The following is a 26,343-nucleotide window of genomic DNA, read 5'->3' on the forward strand; positions in this document are numbered from 1 at the left end:
TATCATATGAATTTATACACACACCTATATAGACACTCACACACTACCAATCATCCATAGAGGTACTCTCACACTTACTCAATCATGCAAATAATCACACTCCCATTTACTCACCTAGGCAGTGAAACACACTCAAGTTCACTTACTCATAAAAATAGTATCACATTCTTACGCTCTTAGAGAATCATTGATACAAGCACACACTCATCCATACAGTCACTCTCACAATCACACACTCTCACATCTACCCACTTATATACTCTTACACGCATATATACTGCCTTTCACATATGTAGTTAGTCACACATGTACCACTGAGATATACATTCAATCCCTAACACACCTATACATACACTCGCCCAACCATACAGTCCATCAAAGATGCAGTCTTAAAACCATGCACCCATAGAATCACCCACTCACACATCTATGCATAGAGTGACACACACCCTACCCACACAAACATTCATGAACCCATACAGATACTTAGACAACAAATCAATTACCCATGTAGAGACTCATATAGCTGTTCTCAAAACCATGCAGCCACTTATACAACAACATACAGACACATACATACATTTACACAGTTTAGTCACTAGTCTGCAGTAAGATACATTTAATGACTAACTTAAAGAATCATGTTATGCACCACAGCAAATCATCCATTTACACACTTGTACACCCACTCATTCTTAAACAGGCCTTTCCCTATCTATAAAAACACATACTCACTGGATGATGTCATCAGTGATGTCATCAGTGATGTCATTTGAGATGTCATTTGAGATATATTGATGAACTTTTAACCTGCACATGTTGTAGAATGTTCTAGAAAGTGTGTTGATAGAATACGTTGCACTTCTGACTTCTATGTGTTGTTGAATTTTAAAAAAACGGTTCATACGGAAAATTAAAAAGAAACCAATAGAGAAGTTTTGAAACCTAAAAGAATCAAGGAACTATTCTAATTTATCCTTTACATGTATTTATGTGTGGAGCAACAAAATTATAGACACAACAGCACCAGGAAGAGGAAGAAGCAGGGAGTGGGGGGAGGGGGGGAGATGGGCAGAATGGCACACATGCACAATTAAGTACAACACACATATAGACCAACAATGGCCAAAATGAAACACACCAACAAGGAGCACAAGTCACACAACCCGCCAACATCACACCACTGAATGAGCATAGAAGTGAAAACCACGCTGCATTCATACAGGATGTGTACAAAGGCCAGTCGTAGGTGTTGTGGGATGTCATGGTCATCATGGATGAGATGCCCAGCATGTGGCACATGGTCGAGTTCACTGTGTGTTATGTTGCCAAACGGCTGCTCCTCCCTCCCACGAGCCCCCACACTTTTGTACGGTGCGCTGTTGTATCTCGTGCACTTGTACGGCACACCATTGTAATGCCTATTTGCGCATGTCCTGCTACATTCCAACTACACCATCACAGTGTCGTTTGGAGGTGGTTCATGCCACTTTACAACATCGGCTGCTGCGGCTCTGGTAGAAGGCAACACCACAACACAGAGACACACTTACCGCACTTCCTGTACACGGATATGTCCGAGACACCCTGTTCCCCTTGCCGGATAGGCACACCCCTGCACTGACCTGTGAACCCCAGACCAGCACACGCCAGTTGTGCATGCAGGAGGATGCGTGCATAGCTACACGTCCAGGCTCACTGCCAACGCTGAGGTGACAGCACACTGTGATGTTGCAGGGCTCGTGCCTATCATGCTAAGATAATGACCACAGGGACACACTTGATAAGATGTGGGTTTGGGGGCCATTGGCAGTCCTGGAGTTGTTGAGATGAGTCTTCTGGCCCTCATGGTTATCCCTGTATCATGCTCATTGACTCTATGGCACCTGTGGGTGTTCTGGTGTGGCTCTTGGCTGTGTTCCCTTTCATGGTGCAGGTAGTTGTCCTGCTTAACACCAGCAGAAAGCAGGTGTAAAATCCCTGGGGCTAACGTGTCTTATCGCCGGAATTTGTTTCGCATTTCAATTGGTGTGAAAGTTGTGATGTGATTTTTTTCGTGTGCAGAACAATATACAAACTGAGCAGTGTATCTCGTCAAGATACAGCACCTGACGCACTATTCCCAATCAATATAAATACAATGAGATTTCTTAATAGATAGTGTCTTTTTGCACGGGAACGGTTAGTCTCCATTTCATTATCAGCACTTTAATGGAAGTAAAGTTGAGATAAATCTAACACACTATTCAGAAGTTGGTGCAAACTGCAGATATCACCAGTATTCCAGCGATAAGTGCCCTAAAATTTAACACCATGGTGGACTCCATCAAATAACAGTAATAAGAACAAGAAAGAGTCACACAGCAGTTAAGAGAACAACCAAAAACGTTATTAATTTTTTTTTCAAACTTTATTTTTTATAATCATAAATATGTAAACGATAAACTATTTTCAAACTTTATTGTTTTATTAACATATATATGAACGATAAACTAATAAACAAAATGTATCAAAAATAATACAAAACAACAAGGCGGAACACTCCTGTGGGGACCATGGATGTCGACGACAGACCTTGAAAATCAGAAAGATTGTTAAAAAAAAAAAAACATGCTATTTTCAACAAAATACCACAAGAAACAAATCACAGATATATAAAATGCATACAGCTAACAAATTTTTATAAGTTTAACTTACAAAAACTGTAAATGTTGCCGCTTTAAAATATTTACCGAATCTGAGGAAATGTTTTTGCAGAAGGCACCACACCCACAACGTTTTTCTTCAGTGGTGAGGAAATTTTTTACTTTTTCCAAGGGGCAAACAAAGACCAATGCCACCTTGGTCACGTGCAAGATTTGCAAAAGAGTTCTGTCACGAGCGGATCCTAACAAGAAATACTCGTACGGCACGGCAAGTATGATGAAACACCTAAGGACCCTTCATCCGAATAATCTTGCACGAGAAGAGTGCAAACAGATGAGAAACACTCCTATTCTGTATCTGTAAAAAAGAATCACAAATAAATGTATATTAGTAACTTTCAAAATTATACTATTCCATTACTGTACAAATACATTTTATATAAATACTGACTAAGAAAGTATGTCCCTGACCCACAAGTGTGACGATGGTTAAAACACTACATGTATAGTGCATACTACTTTGAAGCAGTTCATGCCCTAAAGCCTACCTCACTAAAACTCTACATGCTAACTGACTAAATGATTACAGTACTATAAGGAGACACACTGGGTGAGTGACAGGGTGTTTGCTAGAAGAGTATGAATACTAACTAGGGAATTGAAGGTGTGAAACACAACTGTGTAGGTGATTAGAGAACTGCATGCATACTGCATAGGCATTTAAAGCAGTCCATGTGCTAAGGCCTGTCTCACTGCATGACTACTTGGGTACTGACTGAATGATTAGAGTACAGCAAGGAGAGTGCCTAGGTGAATTTATAAGTGCTAGACTTTTCGCACAGGGAATGGATTAGTACTTGGTACTGAATGGGTCACTAGAGGAGTGCAAAGGCAGTGACAAGATGTTTGCTGGACTGTATGGATACTGACTAGGAAATTGAAAGTGTGAAAGACAAGTGTCTAGGTGGTTAGAAGACTGCATGCATAGTGGATAGGGGTTTGAAGCAGTCCATGTGCTAAGGCCTGGCTCAGTGCATGAATACTTAGGCACTGACTGAATGATTAGAGTACTGCAAAGATAGTATCTTGGTGAATTTATAAGTGTTTGAGTTTTCGCACAGTGAATGGATTAGTACATGATGCTGAATGGGTCACTAGAAGACTGCAAAGGGAGTGACAGGGTCTTTCCTGGAAGTGTATGGATACTGACTAGGGAATTGAAGGTGTGAAAGACAATTGTGTAGGTGGTTGGAGGACTGCATGCATAGTGGATAGGGGTTTGAAGCAGTCCATATACCAAGGCCTGAGTCACTGGATGAGTACTTGGGTACTGACTGAATGATTAGAGTACTGCAAGGAGAGTGCCTGGGTGAATTTATTAGGGTTTGTCGCAGTGAATGGATTAGTACATGATGCTGAATGGGTCACTAGAGGAGTGCAACGGGAGTGACAGGGTGTTTGCTGGAAGTGAATGGATACTGACTGGGGAATTGAAGGTGTGAAAGACAAATGTGTAGGTGGTTAGAGGACTGCATGCATAGTGGATAGGGGTTTGAAGAAGTCCACGTGCTAAGACCTGGCTCAGTGCATGAATACTTAGGCAGTGACTGAATCATTAGAGTACTGGAAAGAGAGTGTCTTGGTGAATTTATAAGTGTTTGGGTTTTGGCACAGTGAATGGATTAGTACATGCTGTTGAATGGGTCTCTAGAGGACTGCAAAGGAAGTGACAGGGTGTTTCCTAGAAGTGTATGGATACTGACTAGGGAATTGAAGGTGTAAAAGACAAGTGTATAGTATGTTAGAACACTACGTGCGTACTGCATAGACATTTGAAGCAATCTATTTGGTACTTAGAAACTGACTAAATAATCAGACTACTTCTAGGACAGTGCTTAGGTAAAACTTTTACATTTTCAGTTCTGCCACAGTGAACAGAATAGTACATGGTACTGCACCTTAGTGTCAAACCCTGACTCATTTTATCAATGCATAAGCAAAGACTAGCTTCTAATGCCACTAAAACTTGACAACATGACAGGTTTTAAAAGAGTTATCTGCTAAAAAATACACGATGTTACCAAATGCTTCTCTCACAGTGCTTCCCAAATGCACACAGACTCACAGTGTGATTCTAGACAACAACCACTATACCCAGGAGTTTACCAAAAATCATTCACTACTGTGGAAGTGGTAAGGGAACTGCACACAATCTTCATATTTCAGGACTGCACTTTTGTGTCAAAGCCTGACTCATTTAATCAAAGCATAAGCAAAGACTGGCTTCTAATGCTACTAAAACTTGACAACATGACCGGTTTTAAAACAGTTATCTGTCAGCAAATACACGATGTTCCCAAATGCTTCTCTCACAATCCTTACCCAAATGCACACATACTCACAGTGTGATTTTAGACAATCAACACAATCCTAGGAGTTTACCAAAACTCATTCACTAGTCTAGAAGAGTTAATGATACTGAACACAATCTACATATTTAAGTACAGCACATCAGTGTCAAAGCATGACTCATTTAATCAACGCATAAGCAAAGACTGGATTCTAATGCTACTAAAACTTCACAACATGACAGGTTTTAAAAAAGTTATCTGTCAGCAAATACATGATGTCACCAAATGCTTCTCTCACACTGATCCCAAATACACACTAACTCACACTGTGATTCTAGACAAGCACCACTATCCCTAGGAGTTTACCAAAACTCATTCACTACAGTGCAAGTGGTAAGGGAACTGCACACAATCTACATATTTCAGGACTGCACTTTTCGGTCAAAGCCTGACTCATTTAATCAAATCATAAGCCGTAACTGTCTTCTAATGCTACTAAAACTTCACAACATGACAGGTTAAAACAGTTATCTGTCAGCAAATACACGATGTTACCAAATGCTTCTCTCACAGTGGTTCCCAAATGCACACAGACTCACTGTGTGATTCTAGACAAACAACACTATCCCTTGCACTATACCAAAACACATTTCTTCATCTAGAAGTAGTACTACATTTTAGTATAGAAACATAACATAACTCATTGCACAAATTCATAAACAATGACTGGTTTCTAATTCTACCAAAATATAAAAACAGCACAGTTATCTGTCTGCGAACACATGAAAAACACAAATGCTTATCACAGAATGGTTTCTACATGCACACACACTGTCAATAAGATTGTAGAGAAAAAAAGTTCTCCCTACACTTTAGCACGAGAAATACATTAGTCTGATTAAAATCAAAATAGTCTACATACATCCCCTCACAATAAAATAACTCATCTTTCAAGTTATTTTGAAGATTAAGAAGTATATCAGTCACTCACCATATTTTCTTTTGCATAATCTCTGCACTGTGCACCTCTCAGCAAAAACAAAGAATGGAAAGTTTCCCTTTCATTTTCCACACATATACATGTAAACATCAAATCACAATCCTTCACACATAAACTCAAAAGCAAACACACATTTCTATTGGTTAAACATTTCAACCCTTTCCAAATGACATAAATTTGAACCCTTCCCCCAGTCTGCCTTCTGCCCGTTACCATAGAAACAGGTCATGGAACACTGTGCTGAGCACACAGCTCACATGTTCAGCACACACAATGTTGCTAATCAAGACAGCAAGTGTGCTTGACTTCTCAACATATCAGCTTATCATATATAATGTTCCTTACAATCAGTTCTTGTTAACCAATAAGAATCATGCGTTTAAAAAACAGAAATATACATCCTACCTTTCAGTGTAGAAGGTTGTCAAACAACCAATCATTTCTTTTCTTTTTTCAAAACTGCATCTTAGCCACCATTTTAGAAACATCTTTCTTTCCAAACTGCCATTTCATTTACAGAGACCATCTGAGTGCATCCAGACCTCCTTACAAGATGCTTAGAGTGTGGATTGTGGGACACAGCTACATTTTCTGGAGCCAAAGGTATGCAGAAAACAAAGGCATTCACAAAGACCTAGGTTTGCCAAATGTAGACATTAAATGGATTGGACAGAGAGGGTTAAAGTGGCACCAATTGATGCAATTGGTGAAATCCTTCATGCAAATACAACACCCTGACCTCATAATAGTGCACTGTGGTGGCAATGACCTAGGCACTTTGACTGGGGTAGGTCTGGAAATGCTTATGAAGGACACCTTTACAGAACTGATTTCACTTTTCCCTAAAACTGTCTTTGTGTATTCTAACATATGCCAAAGGCAGAAATGGAACTGGTCCGATCATTTTTGTCCACAGATTGAGAAAGCTAGGAAACATGTGAATAAATCTGTTTCTGCTTTTCTCCGAGACTACAGAATGACGTCCATTTACAATAACAATCTGCGCTTTCATATGCAAGAGATGTATAGGAGCGATGGAGTACACTTTACTGATGAGTGAAACAGAGTCTTCCTCAACAACTTTAGACTCTGGTGCCTATCACGATCCGGTAAAAACCGGGTACGAACCGTCGGACGGAGCATATTCTCTGTCCGACGCGTACCCGGTCGTCAAAATTTACAAACAAGGAATTACGAGTCGCACGGAACACCATTTCCGTACGATTCGTAAAAAAGCCCGACCGAACAAAATAAACCTACCAATGCGATCCGGGAAAGGGCCGACCTGACGTCGGGACGCTCGCAGCCTGCCATTCACGAACCAGGAATCACGATTCGCACCGACGTCATCCCGCACGGTGAATATTTTCCGGCTGCCAAAAACTGCCGGGAAATCAGGACGACGCGAACAAGGACCACCAGTACGCGACGGACAGACAGGACGCCGTGAACAAGGAGGACCAGTACGCGACAGGACGACGCGAACAAGGAGTACCAGTACGCGACGGACAGACAGCACGACGCGAACAAGGAGGACCAGTACGCGACAGGACGACGCGAACAAGGAGGACCAGTACGCGACGGACAGACATGGACCCGAACCTACGTGTCATCCCGGCCCTCATAGCAGTCCACCTCCTCTACAGGTTCCGACGCAGACGCCGCAGAAGGTCAGAACAACTAAGGGAGGGGGGAAAGTGGGGGGGGTGGGAGTGGCAGGACCAGGGCAGGCCACAAGACCCCCACCAAAGTCACACACCACACATGCCCAGGACATACCTGACACCCATGCCCTGGTCACTACGAGGGGGTGGGGGCGTGTCCAGCGAAGCCAGCGACCGCCACAACGGAAGTCCGTCACCACGCGAACCGGCAACACAACCAGACCGGTACGTCCCGTACCCACGCCTCAAGAGCGTGGGTACGAGACGTACCACGCCCACACCCACGTCACCCCAACAATGGCGGGACGGATCGTACCCACGTGGCAAAGGCCTGGGTACGGCCCGCACAAGCATCACATAGCGTGGGGACAGATATGTACGGACCCTACCCCCACCCGCGTACGTATGGAGCGTACACCCACCCCACCAGTGTAAGTACGACTCGTACCCTCACCCGCGGACGTACGGACCGCACCCCCACCCCAACATTGTAAGTACGACTCGTACCCTCACCCGCGGATGTACGGACCGTACCCCCACCACACCAGTGTAAGTACGACTCGTACCCTCACCCGCGTATGCATGGAGCCTACCCCCACCCCAACATTGTAAGTACGACTCGTACCCTCACCCGCGGACGTACGGACCGTACCCCCACCACACCAGTGTAAGTACGACTCGTACCCTCACCCGCGTATGCATGGAGCCTACCCCCACCCCAACATCGTAAGTACGACTCGTACCCTCACCCGCGTATGCATGGAGCCACCCCCACCCCAACAGTGTAAGTACGACTCGTACCCTCACCCGCGTATGCATGGAGCCTACCCCCACCCCAACATTGGAAGTATGACTCGTACCCTCACCCGCGGACGTACGGACCGTACCCCCACCACACCAGTGTAAGTACGACTCGTACCCTCACCCGCGTATGCATGGAGCCTACCCCCACCCCAACAGTGTAAGTACGACTCGTACCCTCACCCGCGTATGCATGGAGCCTACCCCCACCCCAACAGTGTAAGTACGACTCGTACCCTCAACCGCGTATGCATGGAGCCTACCCCCACCCCAACATTGTAAGTACGACTCGTACCCTCACCCGCGGACGTACGGACCGTACCCCCACCACACCAGTGTAAGTACGACTCGTACCCTCACCCGCGTATGCATGGAGCCTACCCCCACCCCAACATTGTAAGTACGACTCGTACCCTCACCCGCGGACGTACGGACCATACCCCCACCACACCAGTGTAAGTACGACTCGTACCCTCACCCGCGTATGCATGGAGCCTACCCCCACCACAACATCGTAAGTACGACTCGTACCCTCACCCGCGTATGCATGGAGCCATCCCCACCCCAACAGTGTAAGTACGACTCGTACCCTCACCCGCGTATGCATGGAGCCTACCCCCACCCCAACATTGGAAGTACGACTCGTACCCTCACCCGCGGACGTACGGACCGTACCCCCACCACACCAGTGTAAGTACGACTCATACCCTCACCCGCGTATGCATGGAGCCTACCCCCACCCCAACAGTGTAAGTACGACTCGTACCCTCACCCGCGGACGTACGGACCGTACCCCCACCACACCAGTGTAAGTACGACTCATACCCTCACCCGCGTATGCATGGAGCCTACCCCCACCCCAACAGTGTAAGTACGACTCGTACCCTCACCCGCATATGCATGGAGCCTACCCCCACCCCAACATTGTAAGTACGACTCGTACCCTCACCCGCGGACGTACGGACCGTACCCCCACCACACCAGTGTAAGTACGACTCGTACCCTCACCCGCGTATGCATGGAGCCTACCCCCACCCCAACATTGTAAGTACGACTCGTACCCTCACCCGCGGACGTACGGACCGTACCCCCACCACACCAGTGTAAGTACGACTCGTACCCTCACCCGCGTATGCATGGAGCCTACCCCCACCCCAACATCGTAAGTACGACTCATACCCTCACCCGCGTATGAATGGAGCCTACCCCCACCCCAACATTGGAAGTACGACTCGTACCCTCACCCGCGGACGTACGGACCGTACCCCCACCACACCAGTGTAAGTATGACTCGTACCCTCACCCGCGTATGCATGGAGCCTACCCCCACCCCAACAGTGTAAGTACGACTCGTACCCTCACCCGCGGACGTACGGACCGTACCCCCACCACACCAGTGTAAGTACGACTCGTACCCTCACCCGCGTATGCATGGAGCCTACCCCCACCCCAACATTGTAAGTACGACTCGTACCCTCACCCGCGGACGTACGGACCGTACCCCCACCACACCAGTGTAAGTACGACTCGTACCCTCACCCGCATATGCATGGAGCCACCCCCACCCCAACAGTGTAAGTACGACTCGTACCCTCACCCGCGTATGCATGGAGCCTACCCCCACCCCAACATTGGAAGTACGACTCGTACCCTCACCCGCGGACGTACGGACCGTACCCCCACCACACCAGTGTAAGTACGACACGTACCCTCACCCGCGTATGCATGGAGCCTACCCCCACCACAACATCGTAAGTACGACTCGTACCCTCACCCGCGTATGCATGGAGCCTACCCCCACCCCAACAGTGTAAGTACGACTCGTACCCTCACCCGCGTATGCATGGAGCCTACCCCAACCCCAACATTGCAAGTACGACTCGTACCCTCACCCGCGTATGCATGGAGCGTACCCCCACCGTGTATGTTCCAAGCGTACATATCCAGAAATAGGAGGTGTGTGTGCAGAGTCCTCCCAGCAGTGCCCTGAGACAGGAGGGGTGGGTGTGGAGTCCTCCCAGCAGTGCCCTGAGACAGGAGGGGTGTGTGCCTATCACTCCCAGCAGTGCCCTGAGACAGGAGGGGTGTGTGCCTATCACAAACAGCAGTGCCCTGAGACAGGAGGGGTGGGTGTGGAGTCCTCACAGCAGTGCCCTGAGACAGGAGGGGTGGTTACAGAGTGCTCCCAGCAGTGCCCTGAGACAGGAGGGGTGGGTGTGGAGTCCTCACAGCAGTGCCCTGAGACAGGAGGGGTGGGTACAGAGTGCTCCCAGCAGTGCCCTGAGACAGGAGGGGTGCAACACATGTGTGTGAGGCTGGAAGTACCCACATGCATACTGCCTACAAGGGAACATGTCCCCATGAACTCATGTCAACAGACTCCACACACAAGTACAGTGATCACCAAGGATGCCACGAATGTTGCAGGTGGAGACATGGCCCTGCATGCATGGCCAAAGTAGAAGGGCTCCGTCACACACACAGCTCATGTAGACACAGCTCTGCGCTAAACATTGGGAACACCCTGCAGGGAAGATATCAGGGTACACAGAGGAAGGAATACACCCTGGGACAATTGCACCATGCATTAACTGCTTACATGAACAAAGAAACTTAGCTAACACCTTGTGATGGCACACAGATCCCAGGGTCCCCCAAATGAGCAGCACACTACTACATATCCCACACACCCAACACATAAACACCACCCAAAACCATGGAGCAGCCCCACCAACACCAATACCAGCATAGCAGTAGTGTTATAATGAAACAACAATTAAGCTTTATTCAGCATGAGCACAATGTCCGTGGATCGCAGGCAGTTCAATATTCACAAAGCCCATAGGGCAGTCAATGAGTCTCAGCTGGATGGGGGACACAGTGGGATGCGTGTCCCCTACCTTGCCTGCACAGTTACATGCCATCGTCTTCCACAGGGGTGAGGGCATCATGGGGGGGGGAAGCAACAGGCACCGCAGGGACATCAGGGCAAAGGGGAGGCGTTGTGGGTGCAGGGATGGAGGACTCCACCACAGGGGGTGGGGCAGGGCCAAAGGCGGAGGCCAGGATGGCACTACACACCTTTGCAAGGTCCTCCAGGGATTCCCCTGCACCCGAAGGATCCACAGGCCCCAAGGAGGGGGGGGGTCAGAGGGATGGGTCGCAGCGCCACCGGGGGAGGGTGGAGACAGGGGGGGAGAATCAACCACCCTGACCGAGGACTTCCTTGACCGCTTGCGTGGTGGTGTCACTGTGGGGCTCAGGGACAGAGCGGCCATGAAGGAGTCCTTGGGGGAGATGTGGCCAGGAGAGCTGAGGGGAGGGGATTTGGAGGGAGTGGACTGGGTGGAATGCGGACTCCCACTATGGCTGCGTGTCACACGTTTGCCCCCCGACCCAGTGGGTGTGCCTACCTCACCCTGTGTGTGCGTGTCAGGAGGAGTGCGGTGGACCTTCCCTGCTGGTGTGGTGCCTGTGTCTGTTGATGTGGGTGCATGCCGACGTCTGGGTGTACGTGGGACAGGCATGGAAGTGGGAAGTGTGGATGGGGCAGGGGTAGGTGGGGGGAGGTCGCGCTGCAGGAGACCCACTGCTGCAGTCAGTGTGGAGTCTATGGACCTCAGCAAGTTGCGTTGGTCAGCCTGCGATGAATGAATGCCCTCCAAGTATGCCTCGATGTTGGTGAGGGTTTGGCCGTGGGCATGGAGGACATTAAGGATCGCAGCCTGACCAACCTGCAGTTGCCGCTGGATGTCCACAGACTCAGCATTGGCGGCAGCAGTGGAGACAGGGGCAGGGGGTGCGGTGCCTGGCATGAAGGAGACATGCGGTGACCGGGCACGCTGGGAAGGGACACGAGCAAGTGGGAGGCGGCTGATGGGAACTGAGGGGGCGGTGCGAGGTGTTGTTCCGCTGTCAGCTGCTGGTGCAGCCACCGCCCACTCGGAGACATCCTCCTCGGACCTGTCAGCTTCGTATTCCGACGTGCCAGTCGACAGGTCCTCGGCCGCACTATCCTCCACCTCTGTCCCACTCGATGTGCCAGCCCCGATGTCACGGCTGGCACTGGTGCTCGGTCCCTCCGCCTTGTCTGTGTCCATGTCTCCCTCTGTGTCCCCCGACGATGCTGTGGGCAGGGTGGAGAGACAGAAATTAATCAGACACCTGTACACATCTGTCACATGAGTCCAATCTACATAGGTAACATTGCATAGCCTGAAAAGGAAGATCACTAACATCTACTAAACAAGGTACCGATGTAGGGCATGAAACACACAGTTGGTTGAGCCACCATGCCACTGAAATACCATGGAGAGCATGAGACAATAGCTAAAGACAGGAAACGGAGTCTGACATAGCACCCAGGCCCTGGGGACAATCCAGCACTGCATCTGCACCACACAGCGTTGGCGAAAATACCGATGACCAGGGACCATATCCATGAACTTGAGACACATGCTGCATAGGTAATGCTGAAAACATGCCCAACATGACTCGGTCACTGCACCTTGCGTGTGTGTCCAGACAAACATCACACACTGGCCAGACCCAGCAAGTAGAAATCAGGATTTGACATATAGGCTTTGCCCGCCCCAGCCACCCCCTACACGAGGCAAATAGTTGAGACACAGGTGGCACCAACATCTCATAGTCTGGGTGATAAACACAGGGGCAGGCAAAATGCAAGATTGGACGCCAAACAGCCAAGGTGCGCCTGTACAAATAATGAGGTACCAGTGCCCATCCTCAGATGAGTATAACAAGACACACAGGCACTAGCAACTGTGAGTATGAAGAAGGACATTCAGGTCAGGCTGCACAGTGGACACCTGTACAAAATAGCACGTCTATATACATGGTGCCAGGGGACAATGGCACAGAGCACAACCTACGCTGTAGACACTGAGAGTGTCCACGTTTATGATGACACATACAACACCGATGAAAAGGTGCCCGAGGGGACAGTAGTGGCCACGCAACTCCATGCTCCTGAATGGTAATGACTGCAACACACGCCACCATCCCTGCACTATGCGTATCGCACACACATGCCCATCATGTCACAGGCCACTACATAGGACATGCGCGCTGTAAGGCATGACACATGAGAGACCAACTCCCATGTCTGGACTCAGCATCAGTGCCAACTGACATGGAACCCACATGCAGTGAACTTGACAGGGTACCTACCCCCTTCCGGCTGCTGCGTCGCCTGTAAGCGCCTATCCAAGTCTGGAAAGACCACCGGCAGCACACGCCTGTGGAGGTGGTTCAGACGGCGGCGGCCGCGGTTCTTGTGGCTCACAGGTGAGTCCCCCAGCAGGACCCGTGCAATCCTCCGCGTCCAGCACCGGATATCCTGCCAGCGTTTCCTCACCTGGGACAGGCTCCGCCTCCGACCATCCACACCCCTCACGGCACTGACGGCGGTCAGCCAGATCTGCTCCTTGGCAGTGGCGCCTACCTGTGAGGAAGAACAAGTGACACCACATCAATACACCAGCCACATGTCACAGAGAGACATTTGATAACAAATTAGCTGGTAACAACAAGGCATGTCATGCAGCCAACACATTGCACCTTTGTCATAGGGACATGATCCTCTGGTGAGGGAAAAAGCAGTACGTGCCATAGTGGGTACACAGGTGGAATGATGGCAATGTCACAATCAATTATCAATGCTCACACTGCATCACACCCACCCCTCCTGTCTCAGGGCACTGCTGTTTGTGATAGGCACACACCCCTCCTGTCTCAGGGCACTGCTGTTTGTGATAGGCACACACCCCTCCTGTCTTAGGGCACTGCTGTTAGTGATAGGCACACACCCCTCCTGTCTCAGGGCACTGCTGTGAGGACTCCACACACACCCCTCCTGTCTCAAGGCACTGCTGTTAGTGATAGGCACACACCCCTCCGGTCTCAGGGCACTGCTGTTTGTGATAGGCACACACCCCTCCTGTCTCAGGGCACTGCTGTTAGTGATAGGCACACACCCCTCCTGTCTCAGGGCACTGCTGTTAGTGATAGGCACACACCCCTCCTGTCTCAGGGCACTGCTGTTAGTGATAGGCACACACCCCTCCTGTCTCAGGGCACTGCTGTGAGGACTCCACACACACCCCTCCTGTCTCAGGGCACTGCTGTTTGTGATAGGCACACACCCCTCCTGTCTCAGGGCACTGCTGTTAGTGATAGGCACACACCCCTCCTGTCTCAGGGCACTGCTGTTAGTGATAGGCACACACCCCTCCTGTCTCAGGGCACTGCTGTTAGTGATAGGCACACACCCCTCCTGTCTCAGGGCACTGCTGTTAGTGATAGGCACACACCCCTCCTGTCTCAGGGCACTGCTGTTAGTGATAGGCACACACCCCTCCTGTCTCAGGGCACTGCTGGGAGACATCAGGCATCCCCCCCCCTGCGACCCCCCCAACAGTACATGGCATGTGTGTCACACCAGGACACAATGGCAGAAGTCACAGTCACAACATAGGGACAGTCTGTGCCAGTGGCCTATGCACTCACCTGATACCCTGGTCGCCCATACAGCATGGGGTACTGTGGGAGGATCACATCCAGCAATGCCATGTTCTCCTCCAGGGTGAATGGCTGTGACCTCTCCACAGCCCTTGACATGGTTCCAGGGTATCAGTAGCAGCAGCTGGGTCGACGAATTCAAAGATGTGCAGGCAAGTACTCCCTCATGGGACCTGGCTGCCTTATATGTGCCTTTCTGCCCTGTCTCATGCACAGGAGTACAGAGTGATTGGTCACTCACATTTGCATCCTATGTTTCCACCAATCCCTTCAAACCTAGCAGTCTGTGTGTACTCTATCGGTTTCATTCTCCTGCATGATGTCAGCTCCACAAACACATTGCAACAAAGTATTTTAATTCCAACTGACTACTGCTGTTCACCTTCCAGAAGAAATTCGAATTTTGAACTTGGTCTCCATGACAACCAGCATGCATGTAGGCCTTAATACTTGTCCCTCATGTGTCCCCTATGTAATTTTGAGCTGCACACACAGGTACGGTGCGTTCCGGGGCCCTAGGGCACCCCAAATGCATTGCAACGGCCCGTACACGCGTGACTACGTTCACTGTCAGTATGGGTGGCCTCGCGTATGCGTACTCGTAGTGGTACGGGCCGTGCACACGCCTGTACGCTCCCTATCACTACGAGTACGCATACGCGAGGCCACCCATAGTGGTACGGGCCGTACACACGCCTGTACGCTCCCTATCAGTATGGGTGGCCTCGCGTATGCGTACTCGTAGTGGTACGGGCCGTACACACGCCTGTACGCTCCCTATCAGTATGGGTGGCCTCGCGTATGCGTACTCGTAGTGATAGGGAGCGTACAGGCGTGTGTACGGCCCGTACCACTACGAGTACGCATACGCGAGGCCACCCATAGTGGTACGGGCCGTACACACGCCTGTACGCTCCCTATCAGTATGGGTGGCCTCGCGTATGCGTACTCATAGTGGTACGGGCCGTACACACGCCTGTACGCTCCCTATCACTACGAGTACGCATACGCGAGGCCACCCATACTGATAGGGAGCGTACAGGCGTGTGTATGGCCCGTACCACTACGAGTACGCATACGCAAGGCCACCCATACTGATAGGGAGCGTACAGGCGTGTGTACGGCCCGTACCACTATGGGTGGCCTCGCGTATGCGTACTCGTAGTGGTACGGGCCGTACACATGCCTGTACGCTCGCCATCACGATGGGTACACATACGGCAGCACTCCCATAGTGATATGGGAACGTACACAGGCCCTCTTGGCAGCAGTACAGCGGTTTTCACACATCACAGTGGTGACAGGCGGCACATAGGTAGGGATAGGGCGGACATACTTGTCCATTAATTGACATCGAGGCATCGTCTGTGCATCACTACATGTGTGGGGCACAGGTGTGACGGCCTGTGATGTGGAACATTACTCCTGAGTCGAGAAGGCACCAGATGTATGATGAGATGTCTACAGATGTACTGTGTGATGGTGCGATGTGTGCCAGGCATGCCCTTGACTCCTTTGACATGTGTGCATGTCGTACTGCGCACTTGGGGTGAGCGTCACTGGCATGGCACGGACACCAACACACGGAAGTGTCCCCTGATGCCCGGTACAGGGGTTATGACACCTGACTTGTCACTACCCACGGCGCACAATGTGACTATGTCATGTATGTGTGGGGGCTTCCCATCAGGTTACTGTTGGAGCACCCTCAAAAGCTGCAGCCGTTGCAGCAACCAACATGTGTCTGTGTGTAGATTGTCATTGCACACTGTTCCGCACACCATGCCACATGTGGTATCGGATGTGAGGTGCACATGTATGCATGGGACACGGAGTAGCGTGACAAGGACATGTCAGCATCCTCACAAGGTATGTGTGGTGAGTCATGACATGTGCACCTTTATGGCAAGGTGTGTGGGCTGGCCTAGTGTAATGTCATGTGACCTGTGGCTCCAGTGTTCCGCTACCAATCTCTGCAATCGGCATCCTACTGCTGCTGATGTGTGGGCGTATGTCACTCCTGTGTTGCGTCTGGCTGTTCACTTGCACTGGGACACAGCTATTCCCATGGCGTGGCATGGGGAGGTTCTCAATTTCCGTGTGTAGCTGGGTCTTTGAAGGAGTGTCACCTTGCATCCATACGTGTCCTGGCCATGTAGCACATACCTGACTCCCTATGTAGCATGTGTGTATTGCCAGATTAACGTGTGCTCAGTACACATGAGTTGTTGTCGTAGTGCACTCACTCTTCCTTGTCACTTCCAAATTACTGCAGAGCGCCGCCTCTTGCCCGAAGAATTCCAGACTTGGCTGCCATGCAGGAGAATGACAGCATCCGGCTCTACCGCTTCACCCAACCGTTGATTCTGGAGTTGACGGCGAGACTGGCACCACACCTGCAACCGCAGCACAGGTATCCCACGGCACTGACACCCCAGCTGAAGGTAATGGCTGCCCTACATTTTCTTGCCACGGGTACCTTTCAAAATACCATAGCTCATGTTGGTGGCATGTCCCAGAGCACGTTCAGTGGTGTGCTGCATGATTTCTTAGAGGCCATGTTGATTCACCTGGATGACTTCATCAAGTTCCCAACCCCTGAACAGATGACTGAGGTCAAGCGTGGATCCTATGCCCTGGGAGGGATGCCCCATGTCATTGGGTCCATAGATGGGACACATGTAGCTTTGGTACCACCACACGCACGGGAGGTGGCGTACCGCAATCGGAAGCACTACCACTCCATCAATGCCCTTGTGGTGTGTCAGTCCAACATGGTGATTTCACATGTCTGTGCTCGTTTTCCAGGATCAGCACACGATGCCTACATCATGAGGCGTAGCGGGATGCCTGATATGATGATGCAGCTGCGCAACGAACGGGCATGTGTTGTTGGTGGGTACAGTCTGTCTGTCCTGTATTCAGTATAGCCTACCAGCACGACCGCTTCACCACTTCTAACGATGACCATGTGCTTTCCATGTAGAGGACGCTGGCTATCCCAACATGCCTTGGCTGCTCACACCTCTCCGCAACCCCATCACGCCGGCCCAGCTCCGCTACAACACCGCCCATGGCCGGACAAGGCGAGTGATAGAGAGGACATTTGGCATGCTGAAGAGCCGATTCAGGTGCCTCCACAAGACCGGCGGCGCACTCCCATATGCCCCGGCGAAGGTCTGCAAGATCTTCATGGTCTGCTGCATGCTGCACAACATGGCAGTTGAAAGAGCAGTGCCACTCATCCTGAATCAACATGACGAGGACCATCCACCCATGGAGGACGAAGGGCTTGGCAATGGGGCTAGTGATGTGGAGGATGTGGAGCCGCAAGAGGACATCCGGACTCGGCTCATACGTGACTTCTTTGCATAGTGGTGAGTACCAGTGTCTGAGTGTGCACGCATTGGTCCCCGTGTGGCATGCGTTGTGATGTGTGTCTCCACCTGCATGTATGGCACGTGAGTCAGAGGTGTGTGTGGGTGTGTCACTGGAGTGATGGTGCCAGTGATGGTTGTACTTCCTCAGTCATAATTGTGACCTAGCATGTCGTCATCCATACATGTGTCGAGTAAATGCACATGCAAGTGGCTGTGCTTTTTGTGGCTGACTTCTTGTGTGTCTCACTTCCCCAGGTACCTGCGCATGCCGTCTGCTGGTTGCATTGTTGTGGCACTGCTATTCCTCATGGACATGACATCGTGGGCTGACTCAGCGTTACAGGCACGGACACGTTTGGAAGTATCCATGGGGTAAGGGATGCATCTGGGGTGTATTGGGTGTGGCAGTTGTTCACGATGTGTGCACACTGCCCCTGTCGGTGTTTGGTTCCTCTGCAGCCAAGTCGCATCCCCATGGGACACGACATGCAGCTGTGTACACCTGAATAGATGGTCTGCCTGGTTGACAGTCATCAGTGATGGGATAGGGGATTGTGATGATGGCATCAATGTGTGTGACACTGCCCTCGGACACATTCGGTTAGCATTGGCTTGACATGGTGTGGGACTTCGACATCCGCGGATCTATGGTGTATGGCAGGCTTTCCGTGTGCAGCTGTGGGTATTTAGCTGTTAGCCGACGCTTGTGTGCCAGTTCCATGGCGAACACGCATGTGTGCTGCTGAAGGGGGGTGCCAGTGTTGGACCCACATGTTACTCCACATGATGTGTTCATGTGTACTTCGAGTTGCCTCTGCAATCCCGAATACATGACTAATAAAGGTGTCCCTATGCCTCCAAGGTGCCTCTTCTCAGTCAATGCTGGTGTGTTGCCACGGTGCATCCTGCTTGTCTGGCATGGTATTCCCTGATTGTGGCTATGTGTCAATGTGTCGAGTGGCAAGATGCAAGCTGTGTGTGTGGGCTGAGACTGTGTATTGGGCATGATGTCCATGACTGTGTGGGTATTGTGACATGTGCCATCCCCATGCATCCAACGTTGGCCAGGCCTCCATTCTCTGCATCCACCGGACTCAAGCTTGCAGGACATGTTTCTGCCACCTGTCTACACATACCTGGGTGCCCCCCAGGACACTGGACTGGATCCCTGACCTCTGCGCATGACTGTTGCTGTACTCAATGTGTGTGTCAGCACGGTTGTTCGGTAACCCCCTCAGCTGGTTGGGCCCATCACGGGTGTGTATGGTGCTCCATGTCTGTCTTGCCTAATACACTGTGACCCATGTGTCCTGTGCCAGACTCAGGCCCCAGGGTGTGGGTGGTTGAAGACAAAAGATGACTCATGCATGTTTTGACTTTACAAGACACATGTTAGGTAATAATGCTACCAGCAGGCATCTACTCTTCATAGTGTGATTTATTATTGGGGGGGGGGGGCAACAAAGTGAGTGTCTTTCCGGGAATTTGGAATCCAAAGTTCAGTAGGGGAGTTGGTGTCCTTGCCATTGGATGTCCTCAGAGTCCATGCCACAGTCTTTGTCAACATTGGTCAGCCAGTGACCAGCAGGGCCATGTGGCAGAGAATGTCTCTTGATGCTGTGATGCTGTTGCTCCAGTGGGCCAGGTGCCAGGCCAGGTGTCCTGGGAGATGGTGATGTAGCGCCGACCCTCACGGTCCTTTCCGTGGACGACCCGGCCTCCTGCGGGGAACCTCAGCAGCAGGCCGTGACGACATCTGGGATGCTCCGTCGGATGTTTCCTCCTCCTCCTCCTGATCCCTCCCTGTGGGTGGTGATGTTCTCCGCCTTCTGGCACAGGGAGGGTCGGCCATGTTGTCGGCCATCCGACGGAGTGTAGCGTGAATCCCCTGGAATGCCGTCACTTGCTCAGCCTGTCTGTCCTCCATCCTCCGTTGGTGTACCAGTAGACAGGCATGTAGCTCCGCATGTTGCTGGGCCTGCTGGGTCTTTATCTCATCGAGGCTCCTCTTGATCTCATTGAGGGTGGACACAACCTGGGCCATGCCCGTGGTGTCCTGCCGGTATGAGTCCAGGATGTTACGGACATGGAAAAATACCGGATCCCCAGCCAACTGGTCAGGCTCGCGCCTCCGCCGTCCTCCACTCCCACCACCCCTGCCCACTTGCGCCTGGCCTGCCCTTGTGGGCACATCGGGTCTCCGGGACCCCTGAGGGGTGGCATTGGCGTTGTCGCCTGCCTCCTCCTGGGTGCCCGGGACACCGTGTCCCTCCTGGCGAGCCTGGCTGCATTGTGGTGTTGGGGCAGGGATCCTGGGTGTCTCCTGGGATGTGGCAGGAGTGGGGGTGGTGGTTGGCACAGTTGTACCTGACGCAGGTGCTGCAGGTGGTTGGACACCAGAGGGGCCAGGTCAGTCGGGGTCGTCCACAGAGTGGTGAGAGTGGTCGCTGCCGGTGGGATCGGGCTCCTGCAGATCCGGGTCCTGTGAGTCTTCCCCCCCAGTGTTGGGGGGTGCACCACGACGTTGACCTGTTTGTGAGAGAGACAATGTTAATTTTGGTCCATGCAACATCCATGTTTCATCATTTTCAAAGTTGGCACATTTCCTCTTGGAATTAGGATCTGTCTTGCATTCCACTCACAGTGCACTTGTGCATGGGTGTGTCCCTTGGGCACCACTTTGGCCCCTTTAACTATGTGTGGCACAGTGTTACTTGCTGCGTCAAGTGTGACTGCAGTCAGCAGTGGAGTGGGCAGGTGTTGCGAGCCATGCATTGGCGCCTTCCGTGTAGCACTGTACATGTGCACATGGAGTTGTTCCACACACTTATATGATGCAGGTAGCTGTCATTGTGCTCGTGCACAGGTTGTGACATGGCCCTGTGTTTTGCCATGGAGAAGAGGGGGGGTTCTGGCACGGGCCACCCTTGGCTACATGCACGCAGTCTACCTGCTGACGAGCAGACATTCCCACACACCACACGGCTGATTTGCTCTCCCTGTGTCTCCCTCCCTCTCTGTCCCCCTCTCCCTCCCTCTCTGTCCCCCTCTCCCTCCCTCTGTGTGTCAGCCTCCTCCCTCTGTCCGTCTCCCTGTGTCTCCCTCCCTCTCTGTCCCCCTCTCCCTCCCTCTCTGTCCCCCTCTCCCTCCCTCTGTGTGTCACCCTCTGTCACCTCAGCCCAGCTTCCTGGGCACACACTGTTAGCAGATCTTTGAGTGGCCCTTGGCTTGTTGATGTGAGTTTGTTTCTGATCTCCAGGCACCCATTGGGTGGGATGTGTGTCTCTGCGCTGCTGCTGTGGTGGTGTGTGCTGCCACTCTTTCACAATGTTGGCTGTTCATTAGCTGCTGTCATGTGCAAAACAGTGCCTTCACCCCCATGTGTTGATGCAAGGCGTCCGCCATTTGCTGGCAAGTCATTCCTGTGTTGGGACACACTGTTTGTCTGGCTGTGACCTAGGCCATATGGGCAGAGTGCATTGTTGTCTGCTTCGGAGTCGCACTATGTGATTTTTGGGGCCCAGCCTCCCGCCATCCGGGTTACCGTGTCATGTTTTGTTGTCTTCTGTGGCCTGTGACTTGACATTGTCCAGCTGGGTGCATGGGGCATGGTGGCAGCAGTGGCATGTGCGTGCTCATGGAGTGTGGTTGAGTCATGCGATGGCTTGTGGTGGTTGCGTGCCTGTTAGTGATTTTGGTTGTGGATGCCGTTCCACCCATGTGAGGTGCGTTGTTTGTGTACTCACCCAGGTCTCGGAGTCCTTCTAATCCTTCGACTGCCTCCACCGGCAGTATGGCCATCACCCTCTCCTCCCAGGGATGGTACTGTACGGGTCTGCGGGAGGGCCCTCCTCCGGTGGCGTTGGCCTGGTCGTGTTCCTCCTGCCTCTTCGCTCTGACCCTCCTCCGCAGATCGTACCACCTGTTCTGGCATTCCTGCCTGGTCCTTCTGGTGTCCGCAACAGCATTCACAGCATCGACGATGGTCTGCCACATGGCTGTTTTTGCTGCCAGGCTGGTGTTTCTGACCAATGTTCCAAAGATCTGTGGCTCGACTCTGAGGATTTGATCAACAAGGACCTCCAACTCTCGGTTACTGAACTTTGGATTCTTGGTAGTGGGCATGGTGAGGGGTGTGGGTGGGGATGGTGGGGGGCGTGTGTGGATGTTGGGGGGGGTGTGGATGGTTGTGGGTGTGTGTGTGTGAATGTGATGAGGGGGTGTTTGTGAGGGTGGTTGTGTGAAGGTGTGCAAGTGTAAGGTGTGGTGTAGCTTGTAGTATGGTTCTGTGGTGTCTGGCAGCAGTGAGTCTGTTGCAAAGGCTCATGGTTTGTGTGTGTGGGCCCTTTTTATTGGTCCATGGGTGGGTGTGGCAGTGTTTGAAGTTTGGGTGGGTGTGTTATAAGTAGTGGTGGTGTTTTGGGCCTCTGTTTGTCTTTGGCAGTTGCAGGTCAGTGAAGGTGTATTTGTAGTGTTTGTTGGCCATGTTTAGTGGCTTTGTGCCATTCGAATGGTGTATTCTTGTGTTGTTTTGTTTTGTCCTGGTTGTGTACGTGCGTTTTGAGCGTGTGTACGGTGTGTACATGGGCCATTTGGTTGTACGGTGCTGTCCTTGTGTGTGGGTTGGTACGACTCGTACATGCGGTTGTGATGTTGGGGTCTGGGGTGCGCTCCATACTTAGGAGGTTGTGTTGGGGGTAGGACCGGAACGTACTGGGGTGTACATAGACGGTGGTACGACACGTACTGGGGTGGTGGTACGACTCGAACGTACTGGGGTGTACATAGGCGGTGGTGCGACACGTACAGGGGTGGGGGTAGGACTCGAACGTACAGGGGTGTACTTAGACGGTGGTACGACACGTACAGGGGTGGGGGTAGGACTCGAACGGACTGGGGTGTACATAGACGGTGGTACGACACGTACAGGGGTGGGGGTAGGACTCGAACGTACTGGGGTGTACTTAGACGGTGGTACGACACGTACAGGGGTGGGGGTAGGACTCGAACGGACTGGGGTGTACATAGACGGTGGTACGACACGTACTGGGGTGGGGGTACGACTCGAACGTACAGGGGTGTACATAGACGGTGGTGCGACACGTACAGGGGTGGGGGTAGGACTCGAACGTACTGGGGTGTACATAGACGGTGGTACGACACGTACAGGGGTGGGGGTAGGACTCGAACGTACTGGGGTGTACTTAGACGGTGGTACGACACGTACAGGGGTGGGGGTAGGACTCGAACGTACTGGGGTGTACATAGACGGTGGTACGACACGTACTGGGGTGGGGGTACGACTCGAACGTACAGGGGTGGGGGTACGACTCGAACGTACTGGGGTGTAGGTACACGGTGGTACGACACGTACTGGGGTGGGGGTACGACTGGAACGTACAGGGGTGGGGGTACGACTGGAACGTACTGGGTACACGGTGGTGCGACACGTACAGGGGTGGGGTAGGACTCGAACGTACTGGGGTGTACATAGACGGTGGTATGACACGTACTGGGGTGGGGGTAGGACTCGAACGTACTGGGGTGTACTTAGACGGTGGTACGACACGTACAGGGGTGGGGGTAGGACTCGAACGGACTGGGGTGTACATAGACGGTGGTACGACACGTACTGGGGTGGGGGTACGACTCGAACGTACTGGGGTGTACATAGACGGTGGTGCGACACGTACAGGGGTGGGGGTAGGACTCGAACGTACAGGGGTGTACTTAGACGGTGGTACGACACGTACAGGGGTGGGGGTAGGACTCGAACGGACTGGGGTGTACATAGACGGTGGTACGACACGTACAGGGGTGGGGGTAGGACTCGAACGTACTGGGGTGTACTTAGACGGTGGTACGACACGTACAGGGGTGCGGTAGGACTCGAACGGACTGGGGTGTACATAGACGGTGGTACGACACGTACTAGGGTGGGGGTACGACTCGAACGTACAGGGGTGTACATAGACGGTGGTGCGACACGTACAGGGGTGGGGGTAGGACTCGAACGTACTGGGGTGTACATAGACGGTGGTACGACACGTACAGGGGTGGGGGTAGGACTCGAACGTACTGGGGTGTACTTAGACGGTGGTACGACACGTACAGGGGTGGGGGTAGGACTCGAACGTACTGGGGTGTACATAGACGGTGGTACGACACGTACTGGGGTGGGGGTACGACTCGAACGTACAGGGGTGGGGGTACGACTCGAACGTACTGGGGTGTAGGTACACGGTGGTACGACACGTACTGGGGTGGGGGTACGACTCGAACGTACAGGGGTGGGGGTACGACTGGAACGTACTGGGTACACGGTGGTACGACACGTTCAGGGGTGGGGGTAGGACTCGAACGTACTGGGGTGTACATAGACGGTGGTACGACACGTACAGGGGTGGGGGTAGGACTCGAACGTACTGGGGTGTACTTAGACGGTGGTACGACACGTACAGGGGTGGGGGTAGGACTCGAACGGACTGGGGTGTACATAGACGGTGGTACGACACGTACTGGGGTGGGGGTACGACTCGAACGTACAGGGGTGGGGGTAGGACTCAAACGTACTGGGGTGTACTTAGACGGTGGTACGACACGTACAGGGGTGGGGGTAGGACTCGAACGGACTGGGGTGTACATAGACGGTGGTACGACACGTACTGGGGTGGGGGTATGACTCGAACGTACAGGGGTGTACATAGACGGTGGTGCGACACGTACAGGGGTGGGGGTAGGACTCGAACGTACTGGGGTGTACATAGACGGTGGTACGACACGTACAGGGGTGGGGGTAGGACTCGAACGTACTGGGGTGTACTTAGACGGTGGTACGACACGTACAGGGGTGGGGGTAGGACTCAAATGGACTGGGGTGTACATAGACGGTGGTACGACATGTACTGGGGTGGGGGTACGACTCGAACATACAGGGGTGGGGGTACGACTCGAACGTACTGGGGTGTAGGTACACGGTGGTACGACATGTACTGGGGTGGGGGTACGACTCGAACGTACTGGGGTGGGGGTAGGACTCGAACGTACTGGGGTGTAGGTACACGGGGGTATGACACGTACAGGGGTGGGGGTATGACTGGAACGTACTGGGTACACGGTGGTGCGACTCGTACAGGGGTGGGGGTACGACTCGAACATACTGGGGTGTACATAGACGGTGGTACGACACGTACAGGGGTGGGGGTAGGACTCGAACGTACTGGGGTGTAGGTACACGGGGGTTTGACACGTAGAGGGGTGGGGGTACGACTGGAACGTACTGGGGTGTGGGTACACGGTGGTGCGACACGTACAGGGGTGGGGGTAGGACTCGAACGTACTGGGGTGTACCTAGACGGGTGGGGGTGTACATACACGGGGGGTACGTGTCGGACGTACGGGGCTGGGGGGAGTGTTGGGCGCGTATGCGGGCACATGTCTCCATGGTTGCTATAGGAGTTCGGTGCGGACGGTGTTTTTTCCATACGGTTGTAACCTCGGACGCACGGGATGGATCGTGATTCCTCGGTCGGACTTGACTTTTCACGTTTGTAAGGTAAATCGTCCGAGGACGTGTCGGACACATTTTCCGACCCGAGGACGTGTGGGGAATGATTCCCAATGCGGTTCGTATGGACTTTTTACCATGCGAATCGTGATTGCCAGTTCGTACGGCACTTGTACGATTCGTACGGTAAAAAGACCGGATACGAGTCGCACGGGGTAATTTTTTACCGGATCGTGATCGGCACCTCTGTATAGGTACTTACTTATAAGTACCAAAAACTCTGAATGAACACAACGGCTCATTTTAGAGCCACTCAAGAACAAAACACTTAACCTTAATCTTTATCTCCCAACAATTTCATTTTTTTTTTCCTTGGATCCGCGAACCCACCGCGAGAGAATCCGTGCATCCAACACGATAGGATGCGCGCACCGTGCGCGCATTTCGCCGTATTT

The sequence above is a fragment of the Triturus cristatus genome, chromosome 5_2 (assembly GCF_964204655.1).
Source record: "Triturus cristatus chromosome 5_2, aTriCri1.1, whole genome shotgun sequence".
In the NCBI taxonomy this organism is placed as follows: domain Eukaryota; kingdom Metazoa; phylum Chordata; class Amphibia; order Caudata; family Salamandridae; genus Triturus; species Triturus cristatus.